The sequence below is a fragment of the Triticum urartu genome, chromosome 7 (assembly GCF_003073215.2).
Source record: "Triticum urartu cultivar G1812 chromosome 7, Tu2.1, whole genome shotgun sequence".
Lineage (NCBI taxonomy): Eukaryota > Viridiplantae > Streptophyta > Magnoliopsida > Poales > Poaceae > Triticum > Triticum urartu.
Window position 1 is genome coordinate 398,672,700 of NC_053028.1, and position 17,166 is coordinate 398,689,865.

Below are 17,166 nucleotides of genomic sequence, written 5' to 3' on the forward strand. Positions count from 1 at the left end.
GCATCGATAACACGAGTGCACGACTACTCCTGACTATCAATTGATAGATGAAGGTCGGAATATAACTGAAGGGGGACAACTCAAAGGAACATATAACTTTCTGAGTTGTGGATGCATAGTTTAGTATGTCGAACGAGTTCAACATATTTCTTCCGGATAACCCATGCAGAAAGGTAGAACTGGCAGAATCACAATTATGGATGGAGAACTCCTCAGGAGTACTCTAATGGTGATCTTTTGGTTCAAAGAACTTCTGCCTTAATGGTTCATGGTATTTGGAAGGAAATACCACGGACCTCAAGGACTATCGCAAAGGTTACTAATATCCTAAAGGAACTAGCAACAATATCAACAGGAAGTGAACAGAGTGATTCTTGAGTCAAGAACACAGGAGTAGAATACCTACTACTAAATGGCATCACGGGATGCTTTCAAGAATGATGGCCAGAATCATCACACTAGGGATACGGAAGCATTGCTAAATTCTTGAGGACACCTAGGGTCATAGTACCAATTCCAACATACACGTCAAGGCAACAGAGTACCTCAACACACCGATTAGTGTGCTTAATCTGGCCCAAAAACACAACAGAACACATGGAGGAAAGATTTGCAAGTGCATCAGACTATTTAGAAACCTGGGATGACTCGGACAACATAACGGCTGTAAATGCTCAAAAATATTTGAGACATCCTGCAAAATAGTGGCATGACCACTCAACATCACCATATCAATGTTCTGAGGCCAGCTATGAACATACAGAAATAATAGTAACTGAACTGAGACTTGAATCCATCAATCCTACAAGTCTACGGATTAGTAACACGTGATCCTGATAGAAGATGAGAAGCCTAGTTCTTAATCCCCATAGAAGAGAAGGGGGTGACTCAGATTAGAGGGCATGAGGTATAAGGAGTAAAAAGAGCCTTATGTTCCATCCCACAATCAATTCCCTTATATAACTAAAGCATTTCTAGACTCAACTTTGACCAGCTTCGCTTGGTAATCCTACAGGCAGTCAGGCTCTGATACCAAAGCTGTTAGGACCCTGATTCTAAGTCACACTGATCTAGCCTGTAACACCTCATATCACTTTGCGGCCTCACGCACGGTATCCCCACGGGTGTCGCCTTACCATGGCCCGAGACCGTTTGCGCCTTTTGGCTCACATATATGATAGTGTCGCTAGCATCCATATGACAGAGAACCCGAGCCGACATGACTAGTCGTGAACCCAAAGTGGCACTAACTTACGGGGACAGGCATACATGAATCAACATCGAGCATGTCGGTCAGCAGCGTGCGAATCCGGGCTGTAGCACTGGGCTAACAGGACTCCGGTGAACTGGGTTGTAGCAGGCTAGGCAGGACTCCGGATGTCACCGCGTGACATTTCCCCGAAGGGACAGACACAGGAACGAAGTGAATCACATGCCGGCCAGTCAAGTGTTTCGGAGCAGTAGCGCTGGGCTAGCAGGACTCCGGTGAACCGGGCTGTAGCGGACTACTATGGCTCATGGAAGCACAAGACTACATTTCCCCATAAGAGAGGCTACCAAGGATAAACAACTAGGTTGTCGGATCCCACACATACCAAGCATTTCAATCATACACACAACATTCTCAATATGTGCAATACAACATGGCATCACAACAAGACTCTATGAATCAGAGTATTTATTCATTAGGCTCCGAGGAGCCAAGAATTACAAACATGGGTCTCATGACCCAACATACAGAGCATACAAGCAACAAGCACATGCGGAAGCTTAACTTGTCTGAGTACAGACAACTACAAATGAAGAAGGCTCAGAAGCCTGACTATTTACAAGACCCACCCAAGGGTACAAGATCGTAGCTGAGGTAACAAGCTAAACGTCGAAGTCCACATGGAACTACTAGCGAGGCTGACGTCTCTCTGCAAAACATAGAATAAGCAAACGTGAGTACAAATTTACCCAGCAAGACTTACATCAGAACTATCTACATATGCATCAGTATCAACAAAGGGGTGGTGGAGTTTAACTGCAGCAAGCCAGCTTTGACTCGGTGGCTATCCTGAACTACGACTGCAAGTAACTCTTTTGAGGTGGCGCACACGAGTCCACATATTCACCATATCAATACACCACTATGGATCCGCTCCCGTCTCGCTACGAGAACGCCATCCATAGCACTCATGCTTATCTTGCGCATTTTAGAGTATCCACTTTCACCTGTCTATGAACTATGCAAGGGGTCCAAGTTTCCATATCCGAGGAATCCGGCTATTCGAATAGATAATGATAACCCTGCAGGGGTGTACTTCTTCACGCACGCTCTCGCCACTTACCACCATGTACACGTCGTGTATCTCGGCAACCTTCAAGCGGAAGCCTGGTGAGGGAGTCGGCCATGACCTGACTAATCACACAAGTCTCTCGGCTAGGTTTATCGCCTATTCGGGTTCCATCCGCAAGGAGATCCGGCCGGGGTGTCGCTCACGGCCCCAAGCGATGTGTACAGGGTTCCCAAGCTCACCATCCGGGTGCCACTTGGCACACCGGGCCACTGTGCCTAGTCTGTCCCAAGCCCACCTGTACTGGCTGCCACTTGGTAGACTACTAACACTACCTACAAACACCAGAAACTAGTTGCAACTCCTGGACAGGGATCAGGTGGATTAATAAGTCGAGAGGGGCACTTAAGCATTCCAATGCGTGGTAGTAACTGTTCATGGATCACAAACACAGAACTCAGTTCCTGAGGACGGCTGCAATGAGACAACCCACCATGTACTCCTACATGGCCTCTCACCGCTACCTTTACCAAATCGTGTTCACACACTTAGCTCTCAACGGTAGGACATGTTCACCACGTTCCAATTCATTCTCGATGAATCAGACCTGACTCAACTCTAAGCAATAGCAGGCATGACAAACAAGCATGAACGAGTAGGCACATTAGGGCTCAAACAATTCCTACTCATGCTAGTGGGTTTCATCTATTTACTGTGGCAATGACAGGTCATGCAGAGGAAAGGAGTTCAACTACCGCAACATGTAACAGTTGAATCGTGTTGTCCTAATGCAGTAAAAGAGAGCAGGAGCGAGAGAGTGGGATTGTATCGGAATGAACAAGGGGGTTTTGCTTGCCTGGCACTTCTGAAGATATTATAGCTCTTCATCGGTGTCATCGAACTCATCGTCGGGATACGCCTACAGAGAGGGGACAAGCACCGGCAATAGAGAAGAACACAGTCAATGCAAATGTGACAATATGATGCATGATCATGACATGGCAATCTGCTGTGATTTGAGCTAATGCATCTAGCTATGATTTAGATGAAGTTGGTTTGAATACATGATTCAAATCCCAACTCCATATATGATTATTTAAATGCCCTTTATTTGTTTTGTCCAAAACAGAGGACAAACATTGTTCAAACATGCATGAAAATGGTACAAATGGATTCCTTAAATTTTTCTGATAATTTTTCATATATAAATTATTTCATTTGGAGTTACGGTTGAATTTCTATGATTTTTAGAAGTTTTGGGCATTTTCTGAAAATAATAAACCATTTCTGATTTATTAAAATCCCAGAAAACATTACTGCGTCAGCACCACGCCATGCTGACCTCAGCAGGTCAACAACACCGGTCCAGGTCAAACCTGACGCGTGGGGTCCACACGTCAGTGTAATAGGGCAAGGACAGAGGCTCACCAGTGGGTTCGGGTCAACATACACGTTAGCATAGTCAAAGCTGACGCGTGGGCCCGCTACAATTAGATTAACCTTAATCTATTATTGTTAGTCGATTAGTTAGGCAGTGGGGCCTGGCTGTCATTGACTCATGTGGTAGTTAGTGGGGTAATTAGCCCTTAACAGCCGGGTTAGGTCGGCGGTTAGTCGCCAGCGACGTCCAGAGATGGCGGCGTTGCTCGGGTTTTGCCCTCCATCGACCAAATCGACTGCGGTTTGGTCCTACGGGTAGCTGGGGCTCGCACGCATCTGGTAGGCCAAGCGAGAGGAGCTGGGGTGGTCTGAGTCAACGGCGGCGAGCACGAATGCAGTGGCCGGAGTTCGGCTTCGTGCGAGCGTGGCGCTAGTGTCGGATTTCAGGTTCTGGTAGACCCTTGAGGTTCGAACACTGGGGTGCGCGCGGAGATTTCGCTTTCTACCTACCTGCACCCCCCCGCCTCGCTAAGATCTAAGCTATGGAAAGAACAGCACAAGAGGCACAGGGTTTATAATGGTTCGGGCCACCGTTGTGGTGTAATACCCTACTCGAGTGTGTGGTGTGGTGGATTGCCTCTTGGGCTGATGATGATGAGCAATACAAGGAAGAACAGCCTCGCGAGGGTCTGTTCTTGGCTGGGGGATGAACTGCTAGGAGGAGTTTAGTCACCCTTCTCTCTCTCTCTTCTCGATTCTCTCTCTGATTTCGATCCGAACTCCGATCTCCTTTCTACCCTGTGGGTGGCTAGTCCTATTTATAGGCAAAGGCCCTGGGCCTCTTCCCAAATATTGAGCGGGAAGGGTGCTAACAATTGGCCATTTTGAAGGGGAACATCTGGTACACTTATCCTGACTAAAGTTGGTCCTCGCCTGCCAAAGGCTCTGGTGGTGACGCTGGCTTGGGATCCACAATGACTTCCTCCCTGCCGTTGGACTGGTCTTGGTCTCGTTGCACCAAAATGGGTGCCTTTGCTTGATGCTCTCGCCTGCGCTTGCTCCCTTTGCACCAAAGAGGAAAGGAGGACACTGCACGGCTGGCGCCCGCCTGGCGCCTTTGGTCGTCATGGCTTGCGTCACGGGCACCTCGTGAGGTACCCCGCCTTGATCTCTCCGCCTCCTCGCGAGCCAGCCTGATGAGGCCGTGCCTGAGGAAGCTCCGTGTCGTCCGCCCCGCGAGGCTTGGCCCCTCACGAGGGTCTTGGGTCTGTGTTGATGAAGATGGGTCGTGCTGGACCCCTCCTCGAGCCACGCCGCAGGCCGCAGGCAGGCAATTCTGGGGACCCCCGTTCCCAGAACGCCGACAGTAGCCCCCGGGCCCAAGGCGCGCCCGGACTTGGCCGTGCAGGGAGGCGAAAGGGGAAGAGCGAAGCGCCGCGGGCCCTAACAGCCTGCGGCCTTGGGCGCCGCATGGCGGTTGATTGGACGTGGGTGTCTCCACTTCCCACGGCGCCTCGGCAACTGCACGGACTGGACAAGTCCCTGCATGCAAAGCGGGTCATGATTACCTGCGATCGTGGAGGTCGGCGGTTGGCCTTCACCGGCCATAAGTACGGAACGATGCGCGCCCTTCCAGTCCGTCCCTTCTTGCTTCTCCTTCTTCCCGCAGGGAGAACTCCTGAAGCTTTGGCTGCAGCACGCCGGCTGCAGCACCCTTGTGACCGAGGCAGAGGTCGCGGTCGTTGCCCCGGGCGAGGTCTTCATGACTCGAGGCTGGAGAAGAATCGCCCAGGTTTGCAGGACAAGAGGCGCCCTCGCGATCCACTTGGAGTACGACAGTGCTTCAGTGATGTTCTTCAAGGTCTTCGATGCTAACAGGCGCCGGCTGGAGTGCTGCCCCGGGAGAGGTGGTCGGGACCCTGCTACGGCGAGGACTGGGCTCGTCGACCGCTCCCTCGGTGGCTCCTCAGGCGGCGGAGGCGTCGGAGGTTCCAGTGACTCCGGTGAGCTCTTCGCGACTCCGGAGACGAGCGACGACAGCTATGAGCCCCCGAGCCGGCGCCGCTCCTGGAGCAGGGCGGGCTCGTCAGGCCGTCGCCGACTCTGATCTGGATGGGGTTGGCGCCGGTGCTTGACGGCCCACTGTTGATGATGGCGTCTTTTGTAGGGGCGCATGTAGTTAGCGTCCTTTTAGGATCTGTTCCCTGCGAGGAATCAAAGACGCGTCCCGTGGGGGCTTGTAAGGTGCCTGTGATCCTGTTTTGTTAATATAACCCTTGTCGTAGAATTGTGCGAGTTGCTCATTCCGTCTTAGCTCAGTTCTCCCTTTCGAACCTCAGGAGGGCTTGGTGCTCTGCGCCGACAGGTCCCAGTCCCAAGGCGGCTTCAGCCGTCGCTGGTATGCCAGGTCGCGATGCCGTGGTCAAGGCCAGGAGGTGAGCGACCCGGGGTCCGGTAAGAGCCCTTGAGTCGCGATGCTCAGGAGGTCCCCTTTGGCGCTCAAGCAGCCGTCGTTCGGTGAGAAAGGAGAGCGGCGTCGCTAACACGGGATTGCATTAGGTACGGGGATGGTGCCACGGTAGCTGGTGCTTCCGGGTGGTGACTTATCTCGAGAATCAGGGGTCACTCTTTGGTGTGTCGCTGGGTCCGTGCATCGGCAGGCGTGAGGTTGCTCGGCGAGGTCCTCGCATGTCCCTCCCCTCTCGCCTTTGCTCCCCTTTCTGCTCTACGTCCTCGGGTCCCGGCCCTCGAGCGATTCTTAGCCGTCGCTGGTATGCCAGGTCGCGATGCCGTGGACAAGGCCAGAGGGTGAGGGCTGGAGAGCCAGTAGGAGCCCTGAGTCGCTATGCTCAGGCACCCCCCCTTTAACGTGCAAGCGGTTCGCGCGGACGAGAGTGAAGGAGACACCACAAGGGCCTCGCCTGACGCAGCTCCTTTAGGAGATCCTGTAGACCCATCATAGAAAGAACGAGGGGTTGCCATGACAATTGATAGTCAGCCGTTGGTTGCTTCCGAGGGGTGATGAGGCACTGAAGGCTTGACGAGGTGGCGCCATGCAGGGCTGCCACGGCCAGAGCTCAGCCATTCAGGTTTGTCGGCGTTGCAGGGACGGACCCATGCGCAAGCGTCGTGCCGTTTGGGAGCAGCTCCGTCTGTTGGCGTCAGTTGAGCGGGCAACTAGGTCAAACACATTAGCCGCGAAGGAGTGGATTCATTCAAATAGATGCTGGGAAGGCGGACATCACTGGGTCAGGCCCGAGCGACTTGGGGATGATGCAGCCCGAGGGGCGCCCCCAACAAGGTAAGCTAACAACATAAAATAAAAGGGATACATGCCGCAGGGACGGACCCACGCGGCCTGGGAATAATGCAGCCCTGGGGGGCGCTCCTAGCTGGAAATGAAACTTGAAAGATGTCACCTGATGATGTTGAGGACGAAGGAGTGTTGGCGTAGCAGACTCGGTGGGCTGCGGAAGCCGATCCTCATGAGCCCCCAGGCCCAGGGGCCTCGGGAGGCTCCGGAGGCGCTGGTGGCTCCTCGCAAACCATCTCCATCTCCGCCAGGGCTGCGAAACGCCTGGCCTCTTGAGCCTCCATGATGCCCCTCATGAGGCGCTGGTACGTGGCTGCCGCGTTCGGCAAGCCGTAAGGCATGCGAACGTAGCTGTGGGGTGGACCTACGTAGCGCCCCACTCGCGAGGGCCAGAGGCGCTCCAGAGAGGCGACTCGATTGAGCCCTGGTATGTCGATGCAGACGCGCAGCCCACCATCCTCGCCTGGATGGGGAGCCATAGCTGGTAGGCGGCGGCCGCCTCTCATGACTCTTGACTCCTGTAGCTCCTGAATGGCCTTGCTGACGAACTCCTGAGGGTCTAGCCCTCCTTTCCTTACTCCTTCCTGAGGGAAACGTGCTTCGAAACACGCCTCCATGTGGTGCCCAAGCGCCTCCCTCGTGACCTTAGCCAGGTCGGTGGCCCTCCAGGGGAGAGCCCCCGAGCCCTGCCTGAGGAGGGCGCCGGGCGCGCTTTCCTATGCGATGGAAGGAGGTTCCCCCTGGGCAGGCACGGGCCCTGAGGGGCCTGCCTCCTGAGGGGCCGGGCCGGACAATGTCTTCTTCTTCTTGGGGGCGGTCTCGGGAAGCCTCCTGCTTCCGCGATCCGGGTCTTCCAGCGATGCGGCCTAAAAGGCTCGTTCTAGGGAACACACCGCGTCCTTCTCTTCAAAGGGCACCGTGATGACTCTGCCACTTCCTGGCATCTTGAGGATGTTGTAGCCGTGTTGAGTTACGGCCATGAACTTGGCCAGCGCTGGGTACCCAAGGATGGCGTTGTACGGCAGGCGAATGTGAGCGACGTCGAAGTCGATGAGCTCGGTGCGGTAGTTGTCGCGTGCCCCGAAGGTGACAGGGAGGCGGACCTGCCCAATCGGGACCGTGGAGCCGTCGGTGACTCCGGAGAAAGGCTTGGTTGGCTGAAGCTGGTTGTAGGCCACTTGGAGATTGTTGAATGTTTCCACGGACAGGACGTTGAGCCCTGCCCCGCCATCGATGAGGGTCCTGGTGACCACCACGTTGCTGATGATTGGGGAACAAAGTATCGGGAGGACTCCGGCTGTGGCCGCACACTTGAGCTGATCTGCTGAGCTGAGCGTGATGGCGCACGCCGACCACCTGAGAGGGCGCGTGGCTTCGAGCTTGGGGATGACTGCATTCACTTCGCGGGCGAACTTCTTGAAGATGCGTTGAGAGGCTGGGGCTTGAGCCCCGCCCAGGATGCAGGCGATCGCGCGCGGCTCCTGGAAGCCCCCAGCCCCCTCGTCCTGATGGCGGTCCTCGTTTCTCCTTGGCTGTGGCGGCAGCGGAGGGAGGCCTGCGTTGCCTGGCGGGCGATCCTCACGAGGCTGATCCCTCCAGTCTCCCTCGCAAGGCGGGTCTTGCCAGCGATCCTCGCGAGGTCGATCGCGCCACCCTTGGCGCGGGCAGCGGTCTTCCCAGCGTCATGCGTTCCTTCCTCCTCCTTGACCGTAGCCCCGGTCACCGCGGTCGGGGCGACGGCCGATCCTTCCTTCTCGCACGGCTCGGAGCTCTTGACATTCGTTGGTGTTGTGGGTGTGGAGTTCGTGGTACACACAGTACCGACTGCCCTTGGAAGATTCAGGCTGATCTCTGCCCCGCTTGGTGTTTGGTTCTGCCGCAAGCACGGCAGCCCCCTTGCGCTTCACATCCTTGGCCTTGGGCTTCTTCTCTTCTGGGTCCGCGGCAGGCAGCTCGAGGAGGGAGAGATGCCCTTCTTCAGCCCTGGCACACTTGGTTGCCAAGTTGAACAACTCCAAGGAAGTGCACAGGTCTTCATGCATCGCCAGCTCCTCCTTCATCTTGACGTCGCGCACGCTGTCGAAGAAGGCTGAGATGATGGCCTCCTCGGTCACCTTGGGAATCTTGAGGCGTGCGTTGTTGAAGCGCTGGATGTACTTCTGCAGGGTCTCTCCGGGTTGTTGCTTGAAGCGGCGCATGTCGCTCACGGCGGGTGGCCGATCGCGAGTACCTTGGAAGTTGGCGATGAAGCGGGTGCGCATCTCGTCCTAGGAGGAGATCGTGCCTGGTGCCAGGTTCAGGAGCCAGGTGCGGGCCCCGTCCTTGAGCGCCATGGGAAACCAGTTCGCCATGACCTTCTCGTCTCCGTTGGCAGCTTCGATGCCCAGCTCATAGAGCTGGAGGAACTCCGCAGGGTCGGCCGTGCCGTCGCAACGAGGAGGCAGGTCTGGCTTGAACTTGACGGGCCACGCGACGCTGCGTAGCTCGGTGGTGAAGGCACGACAGCCTGCTGTGGCCACGGGAGGCCTTGGGTGACGGAGAGCTTGGTATTGCATGTCCCCACGCGCTGCAGCTGTGAGCAGCACGGGGTCTTGACGTGCAGGAGCAGGAACATGGTCGCGACGTGCTGGAGCAGGGAGCGCCCGGGCAGCTTCTTGCGGGCGAGGGACTTCTTCGCAGCTCTGCTCTTGCCGCGCTGACACCTGATGGAGCGGGTTCCGCCCAGGGGCCACGCGCCTTGGAGCCATGGCGCCTTCTTGAGGAGCAGGCGGCTGGGGCGCCGCCGGAGCTTCGTCGCCCACGTGGGGCGGGGTGCGGTGCAGCGGAACGGACGACGCAGGAGAGCCCCCTGCGGTGCGGACAAGCTCGGCAACGCGGTTGAGCCATTCTTCGTAGACGTCGTCGACGGGACGGTAGCGCAGGTGCTCGTTTGCCGCGATGAGCGCAGCTCGAGCCTCCATGGGTGCGCGGAGCGCGCGGGACGAAGAACCAGCTGGGATGAGCGAGGGAGTAGCAGTGCGGCCGTCTTGCCGCACGGACGGATGCTGAGACGATGCTTGCTGCTCGTCCCCCGCCGGGCCGGTGGCAGCGTTGACGGCAGGTGACGGGGAACGGCGAGGACGCCCGCCGACACGAGCGTCAGACATGGACGCGATGGTTGGAGGAGAACGGGGTGGTGGAAGACGAATTCCGGCGCACCCCTACCTGGCGCGCCAAATGTCAGATTTCGGGTTCCGGCAGACCCTTGAGGTTCGAACACTGGGGTGCGCGCGGAGATTTCGCCTTCTACCTACCTGCACCCCTCCGCCTCGCTAAGATCTAAGCTATGGAAAGAACAGCACAAGAGGCACAGGGTTTATATTGGTTCGGGCCACCGTTGTGGTGTAATACCCTGCTCAAGTGTCTGGTGTGGTGGATTGCCTCTTGGGCTGATGATGATGAGCAATACAAGGAAGAACAGCCTCGCGAGGGTCTGTTCTTGGCTGGGGGGATGAACTGCTAGGAGGAGTTTAGTCACCCTTCTCTCTCTCTCTTCTCGATTCTCTCTCTGATTTCGATCCGATCTCCGATTTCCTTTCTACCCTGTGGCTGGCTAGTCCTATTTATAGGCAAAGGCCCTGGGCCTCTTCCCAAATATTGAGCGGGAAGGGCGCCAACAATTGGCCATTTTGAAGGGGAACATCTGGTACACTTATCCTGATTAAAGTTGGTCCTCGCCTGCCAAAGGCTCTGGTGGTGACGCTGGCTTGGGATCCACAATGACTTCCTCCCTGCCGTTGGACTGGTCTTGGTCTCGTTGCACCGAAACGGGTGCCTTTGCATGATGCTCTCGCCTGCGCTTGCTCCCTTTGCACCAAAGAGGAAAGGAGGACACTGCGCGGCTGGCGCCCGCCTGGCACCTTTGGTCGTCATGGCTTGCGTCACGGGCACCTCGTGAGGTACCCCGCCTTGATCTCTCCGCCTCCTCACGAGCCAGCCTGATGAGGCCGTGCTTGAGGAAGCTCCGTGTCGTCTGCCCCGCGAGGCTTGGCCCCTCGCGAGGGTCTTGGGTCTATGTTGATGAAGATGGGCCGTCCTGGGCCCCTCCTCGAGCCACGCCACAGGCCGCAGGCAGGCAAGTCTAGGGACCCCCGTTCCTAGAACGCCGACAGCTAGAGCAAGCTGGCGAGCGCATAGAGGGGCTAGGCGGCCTCCTGGAGGCACCAGGAGTGCGATGCGGTGCAAGGGCGTGGGTGGTTGGAGCTCGGGCCACGGCGGCAACAAAGCCGGGCGGTGGTGGGTTTCGGTCATCGACGAAGCGGCAGCTACGGCATGCAAACGAGAAAACGGAGAGGGGGAGGCGGAGGAGCAACTCACAGCGGTTGCAACACGTGTCGAAGCGGGCTCAGGGAAGCTCGGGAGGCGGCGAATCATCAGCGACGATCTCCGATGGCCGACGAGGGGAACGGCAGCGGTGGCGGCGTTGCAGCGCGTCCGGGGCCTCGTGGCTCGTCGAGGGGGTCGGGGACGTCGAGACAGAACTCTCAGGCATGGTGAGGGGTCGAGGGGGAGGCGCTGGCCATGGCTGCGGCGGTCGGCGGCGGCGAGCACGCTCGGCTGTGGTGGGGAACGGCGAGAGAGAGGCGGGAAGGAAAAAGTGCGGTGTCCAGGGGGTCGAGGGGACGCCGGGGAGGCGGTTCAGGCGTCGCGGTGGCGAGGGACGCAGGCAGGTAGGGAGGTGGTGCGTCGCCACGGCGCGCGCGTGCGCTGTCTCCCTCCTCTTCCTACTAGCAGAGGTAGAGGATGACTGGCATTGGCCCTGGTGGGCTAGGCCACTAGCTGGGCTAGCCAGGTGGGCTGCCAGCTAGGTCCAGGTGAGTGGCCCAGTGGCCTTCTCTCTCTCTCTCTGTTACTTAATTGCTTCTGTTTTCTATTTTATTTCTCTATTTTGAATTAGTAAAAATACTAACTCATTTTGTAAAATCCTGAAAATAATTGTGGGCACTTTTGAAACTATTTCCAACAGCCCTCAAATGCTTTCAAGATTATTTGGACATTTAAAATATTTTATAGAATTTAAATGTCCAAATTCAAATACTTATGATTTAATTCAAAAATCCAGAATGTCCTAGAAAAGAGTGCACCATTTTTGCCAGGGGTTTTAGCCCAACCCAGAAATGATGAACATTTTGTGAAGGGCATTTTGGGTTCATTGAAAAAGTATTTTAGTAACCCTAGTTGGTTTGAGTGGTGCTGGGGGTTTCTGTCATCCCCATTTCAAGTTTCTGAGAAAATTAAACATGATGATATGATGATCATGCCAGGACAAGCAAAGGCTAAGCTAGGGCTGTGACAGTAGAGTACTTGTAATGTGCGGGGACTTCAATAGATTAATCATCATAATTGCTAAGTGCTTCTTGATTATTGCTTTTCAGGCTGAATTAAGCATGAAGGAGTCACAAGTAGGCGACTTGCGGCAGAATATAAAATCACAGAAAGCAGAAACTTCAAGGGCCAGGTCAGAACTAAAAGCCGCCTTGGAAGTAACTGAAAAATTGAAAATGGACTTTAACGCTGAAAGAGTCGGTTGGGATACTGAGAAGGCAACACTATTGAAAAGAGTTGAAGATGCTGAAGCTGCTCTTAAGCCGGTGACTGAGGAGTTATCCGGCTTAAAGCGACACATTAATCATATGACAGCCGCCATCTTTGGTAAGTGACACTTAATGTTAGTCTTTCACCACCTATTTATTTTGACCCACCTGGCGACTGATCGGTATGTTTGTTCAACAGGCCCTAGGAGCTCCAATCTTGGCCAAGATATGCTTGTGAAACTCAAAGCCATATACACCTTGGTTGAAAAATTATACACTGGCACTCAACGAACTCTTGTGGCTATCTCCAATAGTAAACAACCGTCCACACTCATCAGGGAGGTACTGGCCAAACTGTCAATAATGCACCAAAAGATGGAAGAGATAAAACGATCATCCACCCATGTTGGTGCCATTACAGCTCTTAGCCGAGCCAAGGCATGGAAAGCGGAACTAGACCCGGAGGAGATGGCCACTGGCTGTCCAAGTCTCAAAGAAGACGGGTCTCCCTTTGATCAGACGGACTTTGCGAAATGTGTGAAGGAGATGCGTCCCTTGGCGTGCAAACTGGCCGAGGAGACTGATTTATCCAGGTATCAGCAGACGTACAACATGGAGAATGCTAAGGTTAAACCACCGGCTTATGACATCGTGGATCTTACTCCTCCAACGCGTAAGCACACTTTTGCCCCTGATGTTGATCCGTCCCCAATTATCCTTGGTGAAGCTATATTTGGAGCCTTAACTGACATTGACTGGACGTCACCTGACCTCTAGATGGGAGACGAAGAAGAGCCAGAGCGGGATGACCCAGAATCATCAACCCGCCGCAACAAAGAGAACTAAGACCAGACGGTTCTCAGATATAGACATCCTGTGCTATCAAATAGTTTGCTCCAATTATTCAGGTCCATGGTGTCCTTATAATAGGCTAGGTTTGAAAACAATGATCTGTCATGCCATCGTGCATGTTAGCTTTTAACTGCTTAAACAACCAATCCGATATTCATGATCCGCCGCTATGCTTTCTTATAATATCATCATCCTTGTGGGTTAGGTCAATATGTTCGTATTCCCTACACACAAGTGGAACAACATATGCCCTAGCGGTTTAAGCCAGGACGGGTAATAAACCCCAACATAATAGTCTTTGAATTTTTTAAAAAAGACAAGAGGAAAGGCTATCTGAGCCGAAATATTTTGGCGACTTAAAGTCTAAAGCCAGGGCGGGTTAGAAAACCCTAAATATTCATATAGTTATTTGAAATACATACCTGTAGGTGAATATTATGGTAATGTCGTGATAGTTATAATCCAGAATGGGTAGTAACCCGTAGGCATGAAATATCATGATTTTGATTGCTCAAGGCACATTATCCTGGTGACTTAGAGTCTGCTACCATGGCGGGTTACCAAACCCAATATGCTCAATTATGAGTCATATAATCAAGGCTACATGGCCTGAATTATGCCAACCATTCTTGAGCAGAAACATTCTTCAATGGATGCAAATCCAAAATATTCAAAAGAAACGAAATTCAGAAAAAATTCAAGTGCTTTTATAGGCCACACAACCTTAAAATTCAAGTGCTTTCACCGCACAGCCGCTAAGATTAAGTGCTTTCATAGGCCGCACAGCCTTAGAGTTGTCCTCGCTTACTGTAAGCCGACCCTCACATGACAAACCGCCGTTTTAACCTTAACGAGTTCAGGGTCTTAGTTAAAAGATTGACTGCCAAGAGTACGGAGAGTCATTCAGGATTACCTGGTGGAGTAGCATCATGCAACAGGCAGGTCAAACTCGGGATTCGGCATCTAGCCTGGTCACGAGGGTAAGAAAGCTAAACCCGTTGGGTTGGTAGCCCCCAAGTAACCTTATGAACAAATAATAAAGACTTAGATGCTTAGAAATGAAATGACAGAGGCCCTTAATTATCAAGGATGCCGGCTTTATTATATTGGTCATAATATATACATTGATAAAAGTATGTACAACACAAGAGCCGGTGGCTCAAGTGCAATAAGGCCAAAGATGAGCAATGTTGCAGGGCCCGCGGGTCTCCTCCTCCGACTTACGCGATTCCTTGTGTTCTCGTATATCAATGAGGTAGTATGAACCATTGTTCAGGTTCTTGCTAACCACAAAGGGTCCTTCCCAAGGTGGGGATAGCTTATGCATATCTGTTTGATCTTGGATTAACCGAAGCACCAAGTCGCCTTCTTGAAAGGTTCTGGCCTTCACTCTGCGGCTATGGTAGCGACGCAGGTCTTGCTGATAAGTTACTGAACAAGCTGCCACGAGGTCACGCTCCTCATCTAACACATCAAGTGCATCTTGATGTGCTATTTCATTAGCAGACTCAACATAAGCCGCCACACAAGGTGAGTCATGAAGGATACCGCTTGGAAGAACCGCCTCGTCCCCATAGACCATGAAGAAAGGCATATAGCATGTTGACCTGTTGGGGGTGGTGTTGATACTCCAAAGTACTGATGGTAATTCCTCGACCCAGCAACCCGGCATTCTTTGTAAACTAACCATAAGCCAGGGCTTTATGCCTCTCAAGATTTCCTGATTGGCCCTCTCAGCTTGACCATTAGATTGTGGATGAGCCACCGAGGAAACATCAATATGGATATGCTCATGTTGACAAAATTCTCTCATAGAACCCTTAGATAGATTAGTGCCATTATCTGTTATGATACTACGAGGGTACCCAAAATGAAAGATTACTTTCTTTATAAACTGAGCCGCCGTTGCAGCATCACACTTGCTGACTGGCTCTGCCTCAACCCACTTGGTAAATTTATCAACCGCCACCAGGAGGTCAGTTTTCTTGTCTTTAGACCTCTTGAAAGGTCCAACCATCTCAAGCCCCCATACTACAAATGGCCAAGTAATTGGAATCATCCTCAATTCTTGAGCCGGCATGTGAGCCCGTCGAGAAAATTTTTGACAGCCAGCACATTTACTAACAAGATCCTCTACATCAACATGAGCCATCAACCAATAAAATCCATGACGAAAAGCTTTAGCCACCAGAGATTTAGAGCCAGCGTGATGACCACAATCAACTTCATGGATTTACCTTAGAATCTCACGACCCTCTTCAGGAGAAACATAACGCTGGAACACGCCTGTGATGCTGCATCGGTGTAACTCGCCATTACGATGGTCATAGACTTAGACCGCCGGGTTATCTACCTGGCCAAAGTTTCATCTTCAGGTAACTTGCCCCGGGTCATATAAGCCAAGTAAGGAACTGTCCAATCAGGAATAGCATGGAGAGCCACCACCAACCGTGCCTCCGGGTCAGGAATAGAAAGATCCTCTTCGGATGACAACTTGACTGAAGGATTATGTAACACATCAAGAAAAACATTGGGGGGCACCGGCTTACATTGAGAGCTGAGCTGACTCAAAGGATCAGCCGCTTCATTTTTCCTGCGATCAACATGCTCCACCTAATAACCTTTGAAATGACCAGCAATATTATCAACCGCCTGGCGATAAGCTTCCATGAGCGGGTCTTTAGAATCCCAAGTGCCTGAAACTTGCTGAGCCACCAAATCTGAGTCGCCGAAGCACCTGACCCGACTTAAATTCATCTGGCCATTCGAAGGCCATGGAGCAGGGCCTCATATTCCTTTGCATTGTTCGTGCAAGGAAACATCAATCTTAACACATAGCAAACTTTGCCACCTCGTGGGGAAGTCAAAATAACTCCAGCCCCCGATCCTTCCAACTGACTGGATCCATCAAAGTGAATCATCCAATATGTTTTATCCGGCTTCTCCTCAGGTGTCTATAATTCTGTTCGATCATTGATAAAATCCACAGGAGCCTGAGACTTAATAGCCGTTCGTGGCATATACTTCAACCCATGAGGTCCAAGCTCGATGGCCCACTTGGCCACCCGACCTGTTGCTTCTCTGTTCTGAATAATGTCTCCCAAAGGGGCGGAGCTTACCACAGTAACGGGATGGATAAGAGAGTAATGCTTCAGCTTGGGACTGGCCATGAACACCCCCATATACTAGCTTCTGCCAATGTTGGTATCGCTATTTAGACTCAATTAACACCTCATTGACATAGTAAGCCGGCCTCTGGACTGGGTACTCCTTACCTGTCTCCTTTCTTTCCACTATAACCACCACACTGATGGCTCTGCTATTAGCCGCCACGTATAAAAGCAAATGTTCTTTCTCAATGGGAGTTGCAAGGACGGGCGGCTCAGCAAGTTGTTTTTTGTTCGCCTCAAATGCCTCATTAGCGGTATCACTCCAAACGAAGTGGTCTGTTTTCTTAATCATCTGGTATAAAGGAATTGCCTTTTCTCCCGGGCGGCTTATGAACTGGCTCAATGCAGCGATACAACCCGCCAAACGCTGAACATCATTGATACATGCCGGCTTAGCCGATGATGAAATAGCCTTGATCTTCTCCGGGTTAGCTTCAGTACCTCTCTCCGAGACTAGAAAATCCAAGAGCTTGCCTGCAGGCACACCAAAAACACACTTGGCCGGGTTAAGCATCATTTTGTAGACCTAGAGATTATCAAAGGTCTCCTTTAAGTCATCCAACAAATATTCCTTCTTCCAGGATTTTACAATAATATCA